A 15,128-nucleotide genomic window follows, 5' to 3' on the forward strand; every position below is an offset into this window, starting at 1 on the left:
CTTAGGCAACACTACCACAGTTAAAGCAGAAACATTGGAAGTGTGGAGGACTGTGGCACATTGACTTTAATGACAGAACTTAGTCAGCATTGTAGCTGCTGCTTCTGATTTGCAGACCATTTAGGCATAGATAGTTTTGGACAGAACAGAATGGCATTATTTACTGCATCACGTCTACTTGTTTTGAAGAACAACTTATCCAGGCACATGCAATGATGTATGCACGCTCCAAAGCCAAAATAATATTAACTAGGGCTCTGCCTACTCACTCTCAACTAATGAATCTCATAAACTTGCTTTTTTTTCCCAGCCCCTAACTTGCAGTAGCTCAGCAAGGAGAATGGCCTTTCCTGCAACATGTCTGTATGAACTGTAGGAGAGATGGAAACAAATTTCTATTATAGTCACAGAAAAAATGTTAAAAGTGAAATTCTGTTATAGGTAGATGATAACCTTCTTTTTGCCAGATAAACCCATGCTTCATTTTATGCTTCGTTTAATGCATGCCATAAAACAATTCCATAAAACTTTATGAGCTAACTTTACAAACCAACAAAAACGTTGCGACTGTATTTTATGCTAGGCTTTGAGGATTAATTTTCCTGAAGTGTGCAGATACCTCTGTCTTCAACAACATACCTCTTCCACAATGTCTAATGATGAAAGTATGCATTTGAGGAGTGGGACTAAGGGATTTTCTTCTTTAGCCAAGGCTTTTCAGCCGCTTCTCAACACCTGAAGGACCAACTCTTTTGAAGATCTTCTTGACTCTCTCACTCCCAAGTTGACAACTGTGTAAAGCAGCAAAAAGGAGGGAGTAGAGAGATAAGCAAAAGAAATGTAAAAAAGGGAGATCTGCATTCTCCCAAAGCATATGACTCTTTTGCTCCTTTCTATATTTTTCCTGACCAGTGAAAACTCTTACTGATTCTACCCATTGAACTCCTCTCCCCTGCTGTCTTAAGAAGAAAGAGTCTCTGATTGGTATCTCTCTTGCCATGATTTGCCACGGGATAAATCTGACAGTTTTAATGCAATCAGAATACGTCTGGATTTCTTTTCACCACAGTTGTCTTACTGTCTTATCATGATTCTTCAGCTTTTCTTGTCTTTTTTTTTTTTTTGCTTTAATAGAGGGGAAATATGTGGAAAAGTCAGATTTTTTTCTTGTTGAATGGAATCCACCTGTTTCTGTTGGATAGTTAGTGGGGGCAAGTGCTGGTAAAACAGATTTGGGAAGTATATGGGAGTGTTATGTAGTTCTGGACATAATGAGCTGCAGTATAACTGATCTGTGTAATCAGAATTAGTAGGCAGTGTTGTCTTGGAAGGCAAAACCCCCAGAACCATTATTTTATAGAGGCCTTCAAAGTCTTGTGCTTTAAACAGCAATGAGTCTGACTGGCAGTTGTCCCTTATTATATACACAGCCTAGAGGGTGTCATTGTTTCTCCAAGGGGAAGGGAAGGGTTGCCATCTACAGCTGATCTGAAATGCCCAAGTTGAGAAGAGCTGTGGGCATTCAGCTGGTATCCTTTATTATTGACTGATAAAATACAAGGCATTGCTTTTATTACCACCACATCTGGGAGATCCAAGCTGACATCCCTAACTCAGAGCATGTACAGTGATTGCTCTGAAGTGCAGGACAAATAAGAAGAGTGGGAGTGATTAGCGTAAGTGGCTGCTGATGACCTTACTGTCAGCTGTCACTATGGCTCTATCCTCCTATTCCAACTACAACTTAACATCTTTTGCTTTTCATATACATGAATACTGTTTTCGCTCAGAGCAAAGCAGAGATAACAATTTAGCTCTACCTTAGCTATGTGCTCCTCAAGCATGCGTGTCCTGAAATCTCTCCTTTTGGGTATCATGATTTTAAACGATGGCCAAACGATGGCAATCCAATTTAAACTGTAGCCACCGTGCATAGAACATCTGTGCTCTCCCATTAAAAAGCTGTTCCTCATAGCTGCACTTCATTATGCCAATCTGTGAGGGTTTTTTTTTCACAGCCTGAGAATTTTAAACATTTAAACAACTGGCTTGTACTAGAAACAGGGGAGCAAAGGCCAGCATTCTAGATACACTGATACAAAGACTGAGTTTCCCACTCAGTCTGGAGCTGTTTGTCAGAATGACTTCTAACTCCTACCCAATTTATAGGTCAGTGAGTCACACCTTTGTATTTACAGATTATAATGATTTCCTGATTTCTCTGTTTGGCTTACAAAATTTTAGTATCCTCATTAATGCTAAGTCTGCTCCACTCAGATCTGTGTTGTCAGCTTGTAAGTTCTTTTCAGAGAGGATATCTGGTCTTTGACCCTCTTCTTAGATAAAGTTAATCTCCTTCAACAGTATTTACAGTTTCCCCTCTTGTCAGTTATCTCACCCTCAGGCTTAGGTTGGAGACTTTTCCTGAAATAACATTGTACGGATGAAAATGTCTAACCAGCAGATGGTGGGATGTTCTCAGGTCAGATTTTGATGGTTCTTTTTTTCACACTTGAATCCACTCCTCTTTTTTTGTTTTATTAATAATAATCCCAAAGGAATACCGTTTTGTTGGCTCACAGCATTATCACAGCAGTTTGTCTTCACTCAGGCTTGTGAAACTGGAGGAAGTGGAAAGCACTGAGAAGGCAAGGGAAAGAAGGAGCTTGTTTTGGCTTTAGCAGGCCTGTTTAACCTTCCTGTTAGAGATCTGCTAAAGGAAAATAATTGCCATGTCTACCAAATCTCTGTGTAGACTGAGATTCTCATGCATAAAGTACCTACTATCAAAGGGTACTGCTGCTCTGCACCTGGACCTTATATGTAGTGTGTGTGTGTATTTAAAGATCTCTACAGTTCTTAGTTTTAAATATGTTGGTAAATCTGGGTAACTTACCTTGACAAGGACTTCCACTGCTCAGAGCACCATTTATTTCCCTATGGTTTTAACTGCCATGCTGGAGAGCAACACTGAAAGTTTGGTTAAATGGATTGCAGTTAGCAGAAAGAAGTGGTGAAAGGAATATCTTCCCAGAAAGCTGAAGACAAAATTCAGTAAGAATTTCAAGCGTTACAGGAACAAAACTTTCTAAAAGGATTCAATTCAGTGCATTAGACTGAAAAATATTGAATAATGCAGTGGAGCTCTGCATGGATAACAGGAGAATGATTGAAATAATTAGCATAATACATTTTTTTGCATTCAAAGAGACTGTGGTTATGATGGGTGTTTACCAACTGCAGGAGCCGACACAGTCTGTGGTGCTCTGCAATTACTTGTTTGTGCAGGTAACAGACACCCTCACTGCCCTGTCTTATCTGTTCCAGAATAACATCAGATGGCTTCCACCTGGTGAAACACAAGTGTGCTCACGAGCACTCTACTAGAAGTGAGAGGGTTGTCATGAATCCAACAAGCATCAAATGTCATAAAAATTGGGCTGGACTGGCTAAACTTTCCCTCCCTGCCATGTGGCACAGTATGATCCGGACTCTGAGTTTTATATGAATGATAAGGGTCTTTGGGAAAGTTACCAGAAAATGGGGTAAGTTGCTCTTAGCTGTTCTTTTAATGTGGGATTCCAGAAAACGCTTTCAAACATATTAAAATTTTGATCTCTAATAAGCTTAGTGTAAAATATTGGAGCTTATTAGTCTTCTCAGCCTCTGTACTGAATAAAATAACAAAATGCATCATACAGATGGATCTAGCATTTTTTACTCTGAAGGAACATTAAACTTTTAAGAACTGTTATGTCTTTGAAAAAAGCACCATCAACATTTTAATTGTTTCTTTTAAAGACTATTTTCTTTGCAAATAAATTAGTATCTTCTGGGTAAAACAAAGGCCCAGTTAAAGGAATAGATGGTTAACACTTCAGCCTTTGAATGTCTATGAATACTGACATAGAACTTGCTACTAGATACTTTTTCCTGACAATTAACCCTATGTTCTATAGGAGTTTTTTCAGCACATTGTGTGTTGTATAAGTGTCCCCAGATGCAGGACGTACAGGAACTTTTGGGTAACCTTCACTCATGGTAGAATTTAGTCTTTGATATCTCTGTGCATTTTGTAGTAATTAATCATGATTTTAAATCTCTGTGGGCATTTCACAGTAATTAATCATGGTGAGACAAATATCTCTTTGACAGCAAGCAGCCTCTTTGCTTCTAAGAAGCTAGTTATCTATAGTCAGTACACAATCTGTCTCATGCATAGGTGGTGTAAAATGGATTTATGGATCTGAAATAGACTTGAGCAGCAGGGAGCAGTAGTGTGACATGCTGCAAAACAGAGCATACTGCAGTATTTGAAGACTAAAATACATAAATGAAAATGACCTTACATACAGTTGGAAATATTCAGTACCTAAAGTGTATCTGAAGTGAGATAATTTGGGGTGCTAATTCCTTGGATGGCTCTGAAGACACTCCAAGTTTTGAAGCTAAGACTCCAGCAGCTGAACTCCTGGGGTACGCTAGCTCAGGTCTTTGTCTTTGTCTAGCATATAATAACTCCGGTAAGAAGAAAAAGCTGAACAGAATGAAAAGGAGCACATTCACTTGTTTAGATTAGCCACCAAAGTGACAAATATATCTTGATGCCAAAATGAAGCTCTGCAAACCATCCTCCTGAGAGGAGGCATATGCAGGTGCACTGATTTTGGCTCTGAGTTAATTTTCTTCACTGTAGCTACAATGGGAGTATATTTTGGATTTGCACTGAGAGCAGTGCTTATATTACAGAGAAGTTTTAGTTATTACTAAGAAGAGCTTTCAGAGAGCCAAGGCCTTTTCTGCCTTTCACTCCACCCTACTAGCAAATGGGCTTGGGGGGCACAAGCTGTTGGAAGGGGACACAGCCGGGACAGCTGACCCCAAATGACCCAAGGAACATCCCAGACCGTATGACATCATGCTCAGCATATAAAGGTAGGGGAAGAAGAACAAATGTTTGGAGTGGTGGTGTTTGTCTTCCCAACTCAGCTTTACATATGATGAAGCCCTGCTCTCCTGGAGATGGCTGAGCACCTATCTGATGAGAGGAAGTGGGGAATTAATTCCTCTTTTCACTTTGTTTGCATGTGTGGCTTTTTCTTTACCTATTAAACTGTCTTTATCTCAACACAGTAGTTTTCTTACTTCCAGTCTTCTGGTTCTCTGTCCCATCCCAACCATGGGAAGACTGACTGGTGCTTAGTTGACAGCTGGTGTTCAACCACAACAGAAGGGCAGGTGGCTGCAACATTGAGCTATGAGGTAAAGGATGGGCAATACACGAGGCTGTGGCATATTGTGAAATGTTCCACTTTATGAGTCCTTTTTGACTGCAATCCTCTAGTTAGTGGCCTACCTTTCAGTGCCTCAGGCATTTTGCTGCTTCCTTCGTTTTTGCACCAGCCCCTTCAGGTCACCAAACAAGACTGTGGACCAGAAGTGAGACTGTGGTGACCTGCTTTAGAGACATCTGAAATCTAGCACTGGACACAGAACACCTTGAGGAGAAAGAGAGATCTGTGATTTTCAGTGTCAATGTGAATTAATGGCTCTTCAATCTAAGCAGTGTTTTCTGCTAGGAGATAGATATAAGCAGTTCTTGAGGAAGCCTTATTTGCTTAGGAAAAAAACCCTGAGTACTGGCACTTGGGAGATATCTGGGGTGGCTTTTATTTTAGCTTAATTTTAAGGAGAGGTATATTATTATCTGTATGTGAGTGTAAAAGATGTTTTGCTTCTGTTACTTCTTAGGATAATCACTAAATTATCAATTATTTCAAGAAAAGCAAGACCAAGCACTCAGAAGGATGGGAACATTTCTTCCCTTCGTCCCTCTCTTCTCTCCTTTTATCCCCCTCTTCTTTCATCTCATGGCCCTTCCCCTTGGCTCCATATCACTGATGTCCCAAGTTTTCATTATTTCCAAAAGATCCTCAGCAACTTTCTGGATGTTGCATTGTTTCCTTCCTTATGATTTCCAAATCACTAAGCCTTCCTGAAGGCCAAATACTTGTACAACAGTGCACAGCCAAAACATCCTACATATATTAACAAAACTATCATTGTCCTTTCTTACAAGATTCAGATTTTCCCATACTTTGGCGCCTAGAGGTCTGATGCCTAAGGTGAAAGACAAAAGCAGCTCAGCAGGAAATCAATGGCATGTTTCAGTGCATAACCTGATATGATAACCTTCAAAGTTTGCATGGTTTTCAAAGACAGGACTGAGAGCATGGTCTAGTACAGAATCTCTCTTCTTATTATCCCCTCTACTCTGCCCTTGTGAGACCACATCTGGAATATTGTGTCCAATTCTGAACCTGAGCCCTTCAACTCAAGGACAGGGAGCTGCTGCAGAGAATTCAACACAGAGACACCAAGATGATGAAGGAAATGGAGCATCTCCCTTATGATGAAAGGCTGAGGGAGCTGGGGCTCTTCAGCTTGGAGGAGACTAAGGGGTGACTTTATCAATGTTTACAAATATGTAAAGAGCAAGTGTCAGGAGAATGGAGCCAGGCTGTTCTCAGTGATGTCCAATGATAGGACGAGAGGCAATGGGTACAAGCTGGAACATAAGAGGTTCCAAAGAAATACAAGGAACAATTTCTTCAGTTTGAGGGTGAGGGAGCACTGGAACAGGCTGCCCAGATGAGTTGTGGAGTCTCAAAAACCTGTCTGGACGAGTTCCTGTGTGACCTACTCTAGGTGGTCCTGCTCTGGCAGAGGATTTGACCAGATGATTTTTCAAGGTCCCTTACAGGCCTTAAGATTCTGTGATTCTGTGAGATATATGTAGGTATTGAAGCAAACACTAGAAAGTGTGTGTAAATAAATTGTAATGCAGTCAAAAGAGACAAAAATAATTCAGTACTGAGGGAACAGTGCTGCCTGCTGGGATTGGATCTGGGATGTATGGAACAAAATTGGATGCAAATTATCTGAAAGTGAACTGAAGCAGAAAGACCAAAGGAAAGCTACTGTATTGGTGCTGTTTCTAGAGAAACTACTCTGAATATAATATCTCAAACCCCACAAGGTGTCCTACAAGCACAGTAGCTTTACTGGATGGACTCATCTACCATCTGCTGTGGAACACTATCAGCTACCTCTCCCCTCATGCCCTCCGCACGCCACCATGTCTGGTACTGGTCAGCAGTCTGAACCATACCAGTGACTGGAAAGAATAGTGCCTTGAGGAATCATGCAGAGTAAGACTTTGGCCTTTTTGAGCTCATTTAATACTTTGACTACAGGATTGTCTGGATGCAATACAGTTGTCAACTCTAAAAAATGGTTTCCTTTCTGGTTTTGAATGTCTCCACTGCTTGCTTCTAAGGAAGGAGGTTTTTTGTGCAGTGAAGTTCATTATTGCAGGTTATATTTGTATATATCTGTGCAGAGAGGAATCTCATGAGGTTCAACAAGGACAAGTGCAGAGTCCTGCACCTGGGGACAAACAACCCCATCAACTAGTACAGATTGAGTGTGACTTGCTAGAGAGCAGCTCTGCAGAGAGACCTGGGAGTGTTGGTTGATAATAAACTGACCATGAGTCAGCAATGTGCCCTCATGGCCAAGACAGCCAATGGCATCCTGGGATGCATTAAGAAGAATGTGGCTGGCAGGTGGAGGGAGGTTCTTCTCCCCCTTTACTCTGCCCTGGTGAGGCATCATCTGGAGTCCTGTGTCCAGTTTTAGGTTCCCCAGCTACAGAAGGACAGGGAACTGCTAGAGGGAGTCCAACACAGGGCCACCAAGATGATTAGGGGACTGAAGCATCTTCCTTATGAGGAAAGGCTGTAAGACTTAAGGCTGTTTAGCCTTGAGAAGACTGAGGAGGGACCTCATTAACACTTAGAAATACCTAAAGGGCAGATGTTGAGAAGACGGAGTGAGTCTTTTTTTCTGTGGTGCCCAGCGACAGGACAAAAGGTAATAGACACAAGCTGGAACACAGGACATCCCACATGAACATGAGGAAAAACTTACTTCCTGTGAGAGTGACAGAGGCCTGGCACAGGCTGCCCAGAGACATTGTGAAATCTTCTTCTCTGGAGGTTTTCGAAACCTGTCTGGACACGCTCCTGTGTGACCTGATGGAGGTGAGTGAATCCTGCTTTAGCTGGGAGTTGTACTACATGATCTCTACAGGTCTCTACCAACCCCTACCATTCTATGATTCTATGGTTAATCTGTATATTACTTCTTGGAATGCAGATGACACAATAAGAATTTTTAAATAGTAATGCAGGGGCAAAAATTAAGGCTTTTGACTACTGCAATTTTAAGTCAAATAATCTTCACCAAGTTGACTTTACCAATATGTATCAGAACCTACAAATCAATCCAGAGATAAGTTTGCAAGTGTGGGGGAAAGAGAGAGTATTAGTGTGGAAATGATCCGTGACTATCCTAATTAGTGAAGTCCCGTTCCTAGTCAGGGAGATGTGAAACCTCTCATCCTAAGGAGAGTGGTGTCTTGGAAAGTAAACCTCAATTGTTGTGATACCCTACTGAAGTTATTAATAAGAAAAAGCTAAGGTGGAGATGTAGCCTAGGCTCTATCCCTCAGAATAAAACATCTAATTGCTCTAGCTGCACAGACACAAATATCCTGGAGTTGTGTCTCAGTCGAATCAGTTCTCTTGCATAGCAAACACAGCAAAGAGGAGGAGAGGCATTCAGCACATAGCTCAGAGGAGCTGTTTCAAGTAACAGAAATCCAATCATTCCCTTACTGAGAAATGTTTATAAAAATTTGCCAATGACAGAAAAATTGAATTAATATAATAAATCAGATGCTTTTGAATACATTGTATGTGGCAACGATGAGATCATGTTTGTAAGACAGACATGTAAGACCACAGAAATCGATGATTCTCTTTGCCCAAAATTGTTCCACTTTGTCCTGATTTCAGCTGGGATAGTTAATTTTCTTCCTAGTAGCTGGTACAGGGCTATGTTTTGGATTTAGTATGTGAATAATGTTGATAACACAGAAATGTCATAGTGATTACTGAGCAATGCTGTGTCAAGCATCAAGACCTTTGCTGGTTCTCCTCCTGCACTGCCAGCAAGAAACTGGAAGGGAGCATGGCCAAGATAGCTGACTCAAACTATCCAAAGGGCTATTGCATACAGTAGAGTGTCATGCCCAGTATATATACTAGGGGATGTTGGCCAGGAGGGACAGATTAGGAGGCTCAGTATATGGTGAGAAATTGCGTTCAGCATCACTTGTCTTTTCTTGGGTTTTGTTTCTTTATTTTTGTTATATTCCTTTTCAGCAGAATCATTATTATTACTACTGTGTTTTATCCTTATTATTGTTATTATATTTCATTTGTTTTTAATTATTACATTGTTCTTATCTCAACCTATGAGTTGAGTTTTCTTCCCCAATCCTACGGAAGTGGGAGGCAGGAGTAAACTAGTGGCTGTGTGGTGTTAATTGCTGGCTTGAGTTAAATCAAAACACACCTAAAATTAGGGTCAATTAATTGACAAAATAATGAGCAGATGTATATTCTGAATGATCACAATTCAATGGGGATACTGGTAAGATTTGCTGCTAGGACAAGTGAGTTTCACCGTTGCAGCTGTGACTGCAGAGCCCACTGTTTTAACACCACGATGCTGTTATCATCCTGACTCTGAGAGATGCCCTAGCCCCACAGTCCTAGAGGGAGAGGGCAGATGACACCAAGATCACAGTCAGCTTTGTCTGGCTGCCAGATGCCTTTTGAAAGATAGTACTATAGCTGTCTGCTCCCATCGTTTTTTTTACCAGCTTTTCCTACCCTTTTTCTTCTCATTCCTGTCTTTCATTTTGCTTTGTGTTTAAGGAGACTTTGTTTTAAATAGTTGAGACTGAGTCTTCTGAACACTTCCAAAAGGACAGCTAAAAGACACTATATTACACAGAATACAACTGGTGTCAGATTGGCAGTCTGAGATGACTGACAGAGGCAAGTGTTGTGCCTAAATTTCTCTAACAATAAGGCTACAAAGAAAACTCAGAAACCAAAGTTATGCTTTATCTTTTTGCCATGGTTTCTTTGTATGTGCTTTGCTTGTTTGTCTTCAAGAAAGCAGGATCAGGTTGCAGTAATATCTCCAAGCCATGCTAATAATCTTTTTTTCAAAGTCTTGCCAGCATGTTCTGAAAGTATCACACAATTTATAAAAATGAGAACATGTGTATTCATAGTACTCCTATTGCCATTTCAAAATAGTGAAGACTGGATTTAAGCAACTGATAATTGCTACTACCGTCACTGTGAGCAAGGGGAGCTTTGTTGACTCTATATTCCTTTAAACTTGGATATTCAGATGCTGAACAAACACAATGATTAATATAAATACATGTTTGTATAGAAAATGAATGCAATCTTATTTAAATCTTTTAGACTATAGAGTCTGTTTTATGTCTCTTCCAGTAAGAGAGAGCCAACCCATTTCTTGTTGAGCCACTCCATACTCAGTACACATTCATCAAACTGAGATGTGTATGGAATAACTTTGTACAAGGCAAAGTGGACAAAACAGTACCTCAATAAATACTTAGAAAGATTTCTCCAGTGTTGAAGGATGTAACATATAAGGTATCGTTAAAGTAAAAATCTAGGGGAAAAAAACACATTGTAGGAACTTCTCTGTGTGAACTATGAAGAAATATTACAGTGCAGTTACACCACTTTCTTTGGGAAAATTCTGTCTTTGCTTGGTTTAGTACTCACACGTTGTTAACACCTAAATTACAAAACCCAATAAAGATGGGTGATAAATGCTGTAACATACTGCAGCATTGCTATAACTGAAATTTGGTTATTGCAACTGGCAGTGTCTGTCAGACCTGTGTACACTCATCAAAGACCTTACAGAGGCTGACTGACCTTACTTCAGACATTGTCCTTTGATGCTGTGAGCTGACCTCTGTTGCCATGATGTCAGAATACTATCCCTAACAAGTAGTTAGGAAAAGTGTAAGAGCCAACTGAATGCTTGCCTGTGGTGTGATACATCATCTTTTTTTAGGTTTTAGCAAGATATCAGCTTAATTTTTGTAAATTCTGCATAAACAGGCTCCTTGTAGGCAGATACAGCAGTTCACTTGAAATGAGAATAGCCCTCACCAGAGAACTGGAACAATATCTTCAGTCCTTCTGCACTAACTCTGAGATGCTCAGATCCTTGTACAAGCTAAATGTAGATCCTTGGTTACTCTCATTGCTTTTCATGCCAGCCTATGGTAGGCTAATGTCTGCAGCTCTTTAGTATTTATGTATCACTGCTTTGAAGGAATTAATATCTAGTATACTGACTAGATTTCACATTAGAAGTCTAGGAGTTGGTCCTTCTCAGAGTGGCAAATGTAGCTCTTAGTGATGTTCAGGTATTATTAGCAGCTATTTCTGATTACCTTCTGCTTTATAAAATGAATGTCCATGTTTACTACAGCACTTGAGGAAAAATATCAAAACTTCAGAATAGAAATATCTATTCAATACGTGCATACTAAGTTGTACACACTCCATTGATAACAGGGATATGTGTTGCTACTGACTAACTGCACAACATGGAAAATTCTCCCTTTAGACAAATGAAGTACTGCTCTGATGAAAGTCATTTGATCTTTCAAACCTAGCTTTAATGTTACCTTCATTCTCCAGACTATGATCTGGCAATGTTTTAAAGTCCTTTCATAATCCTTTTTTTGCTCTGGAGAATGGATTTTTTAAATATTTTATGCATTGGTACCAAAACAGGGAAAACAAACTTACCTGGTCTTCTGAATCAAAGTTTCCTTGTTTTCCATTACCTCTGTAAAATCATCTTCCACGGCCCTCTGTTCCTCATATTATTCAACAGCCTTCCACTCTCCATCTTGTTAATCTGAACACTGTACCTGTTTCAAAGATAATACAGTCCTCCCCAAAAAAGGTGCATTTAGATCCATTGCATGCACAACGTCTTGGAGGATTACCCTTCTACTGAAAGGAGAATTTTCACAGAATCACAGAATGATTGGCATTGGAAGGGACCTTTAAAGGTCATCTAGTCCAACTTCCCTGCCAAAGCAGTTCCACCTAGATAAGGTCACATAGGAATGTTTCCAGGTGGCTCTTGAAAATCTTCAGAGAAGGAGCCTCCACACCCTCCCTGGGCAGCCTGTGCCAGGGCTCTCTCACTCTTGCAGTAAAGAAGTTTTCCTTGAAGTTTAAGTGCAACTTCTTGTGTTCTAGATTTTGTCCATTACCCCTAGACCTATCACTGGAAACTACAGAAGAAAGTGTTGCCCCATTCTCTTGACATACGCCTTTCAAATACTTGTAAGTATTAATGGGGTCCTCCACCAGTCTCCTCCAGACTGATCCAGCAGCCTTTCCTCATATGAAACTTTAAACCTTTCCAGAGTGAAAAGAGCACTATCCATCTGTGGGAAAATCTAAGCTGCATGTGTTAAATTTTGTTAAGGCTTGTCTTTTCTGGGGCAAGTCAAGATTTGGAACATGCTGTTGATATATTGCTTTCATTAACATGATGGAACACGAGCAGAGTGCTGCTGTTGAGTTTACTGCACCTGTCCTTTAATGCAAAACCCAGCCATTATCAGATGTAATTAGCATGTTTGAGGCAATATATTAGTCCACCACAAAAGCTTTTTAAAAGGAAGAGGGCAGTTATATTGAGTGCATTTTTACTTTCCTGAAGAGCCTGAAAGCTTTTTAAAGGAGTAAAAAAAAACCATTCACATGAGAAAAGCTGAATCAGGGTTCCTCAGGAAAATACTGTTATGGCTGGAGAATTGCTGTTAGCAAAACAGTGACATAGACACCAAATGACATAAATTTAAAAATGTTGATGCCAAAAGTATATAAAAAAATTCTGGTTGCATCATTCATCCACAGAGCCTCTGTACATTACAACTTGTACAGGGAGATCAATAGCATGGCAAAAGCTGATGGACGGTTGATCCCTGAACAATGTGGTGTTTTTAATCTAATATATCACTGAGTAGTAAGAAAAGAGACAGGGTGGATGGAAGACAAACACATATGATATTTTCTCTTTTATGCACACAGCAAAAAGAAAGAGAAAGTTTTCTTTATTTGTCAAAGGTATTGTCACAAGAAACCTGTGAGAGTTGCTCACAGAAGTACTCAACTTGAGAATTTGCAAATATAAAAGACAGATCTAGGTGTAAGTTTGAAAGTAGCCCAAAATGATCTGCCACCTTCAGTCTTGGGCCTGATGCAGTTCAAGTGGTTTCATGCATGACCTCAGCATAAAGATAACCTACTCAGAATAGTTTGCTGTAGTCAGATGACAGGGAAAATACCCACCAAGTATGTCTTTTCGGTATCATCTCCTACCTATAGTACTCTCAGATCCTATTTACTCAGCTTTTGTGAAAAATCTGGCTGCTTTTTTTAATCAGTGATGTGACAGGACTTTTCAATGTTTTAAGCACCTTTTTTTTTGTCTTCATGTGCTAAGAGAAGACACCAGATATGAACACACTGTACAACATGAGTGATAAACAATGAGGGGAGTAAGTCCTTGGTCAGTTTACCCAGTCCTCAGCCACTGTTCTCTCAATGTCTAGCTCAGTGAGAGAACTTTGGAGTGCTCAGAAACTCCTGTCTGGCCTGCAGTTCTGTTTTCAGCTCCCTATTTATCTTAAACAAAGGACAATGGAAGGGTAAAGAGGTAGATCCCAAAGTTTACCTGGATTCCACCCTGACATGGAGTTGAGTAGATGGTCAGCGGTGCACTACAGCCAGGGAGCACTTGCACCAAGGGATCAGTAATAGTTTTAGTCATCAGGTCATCTGGGGCAAATGCAGACATCAGGGCATGAAAGCAATCCAAATAAGTCAGTCCATTCCAGTGGGAGGTTGCATGTCTGGGAACAAAGATGAGAAGCTGTCATGACAGCATGAGTCAGTCTGCCCTAGGATTCTGTGCCTCTGAAGGAGATAGGAAGTTCATCACCATCCCTCACCTGGATCTGAGTTTTCCAGACAACACTGCTGTCAAAGTGTCAATAATATCCTTGAGCATCTAAGTGTTGAATATCAACAAAGTAACTATATCACCTGTTTGATATTAATGTGAACACAATGGAAGACAGTTTTCATGTTAACAATTCAAGAAAGTTGTTGAAAACCTGTACTGTTCAAGGAAGACAAGAAAACATTGAAAGAATCAGAGAAAAAAGCCTAGGAATGAATCTTTTGAGAAGGTGAGTCTGTTGAGTATACCAAAGGAATGGTTAAAGAATTATTTGTCCCTGAACACTTGCGTGATGAAGAGGTATTATAAAAGAAGGTTCTCAAACCATCAGGGTAGTAGAACACTAACATCTACTAGCTGACAGTTGACAAAATTAGAAGTCAAGACAACAAGCAGGTTAGGGGTTTTTTTTTCCATAATCAGAACAAATATCTGCTGGAGCAATTTATGACAGTTCAAAATAACTTCCTTTTGCCTTGGAATGTTTTTGAAACAAGCTAGTTACTTGAAGAATTGCTCCACAGTTGCTTGGTTTGAATCATCTAGTGGCCTCTGCTTGCCTGTCAGAAGGAAGCAGCATGGTGGTGCCTTGGAACCTGCTAAAATTTCTCAGCCATTTCAGATTTAAAAAATGTGAAACTTGTAATACAAGTAAACTAATATTTAAATACCAGCCTAATTTGGCCAGTAACACAGATGCACAAGTCTTGATAACCAGTATTCACTAGCTATTAATGCTGCACTGTGCCCAGAGCAAGGAGCCTATGCTTCCTACTTCAGTTTCTTTCATCCACTCATACTGTAATGGAAATTTCTCTTCCTGTGCTGTCAGTTGCCCCACAGTGTTTGGTTGCAATATCGTGCTGAGGAGAGATGTTCTAGAGAATATTACTCTTGTTCTTTCTCAGTATTTAATACATTCTCATCCTGGTTGATACCTTATTTTGCTGGCACAAAGTGAAAGAACTAGAACAGAGAACACATCTGAAGACAAAATCCAAAAGGTGATTTTTTTGTGCGTAAGGTGCCCTGACACTAGAGTGATGTAGTAAGAAGGACATCACTGAAGAGGATCTAGAAGAACTGATTTTATTACAGAAAACAAC

The sequence above is a fragment of the Colius striatus genome, chromosome 2 (assembly GCF_028858725.1).
Source record: "Colius striatus isolate bColStr4 chromosome 2, bColStr4.1.hap1, whole genome shotgun sequence".
NCBI classification, from domain to species: domain Eukaryota; kingdom Metazoa; phylum Chordata; class Aves; order Coliiformes; family Coliidae; genus Colius; species Colius striatus.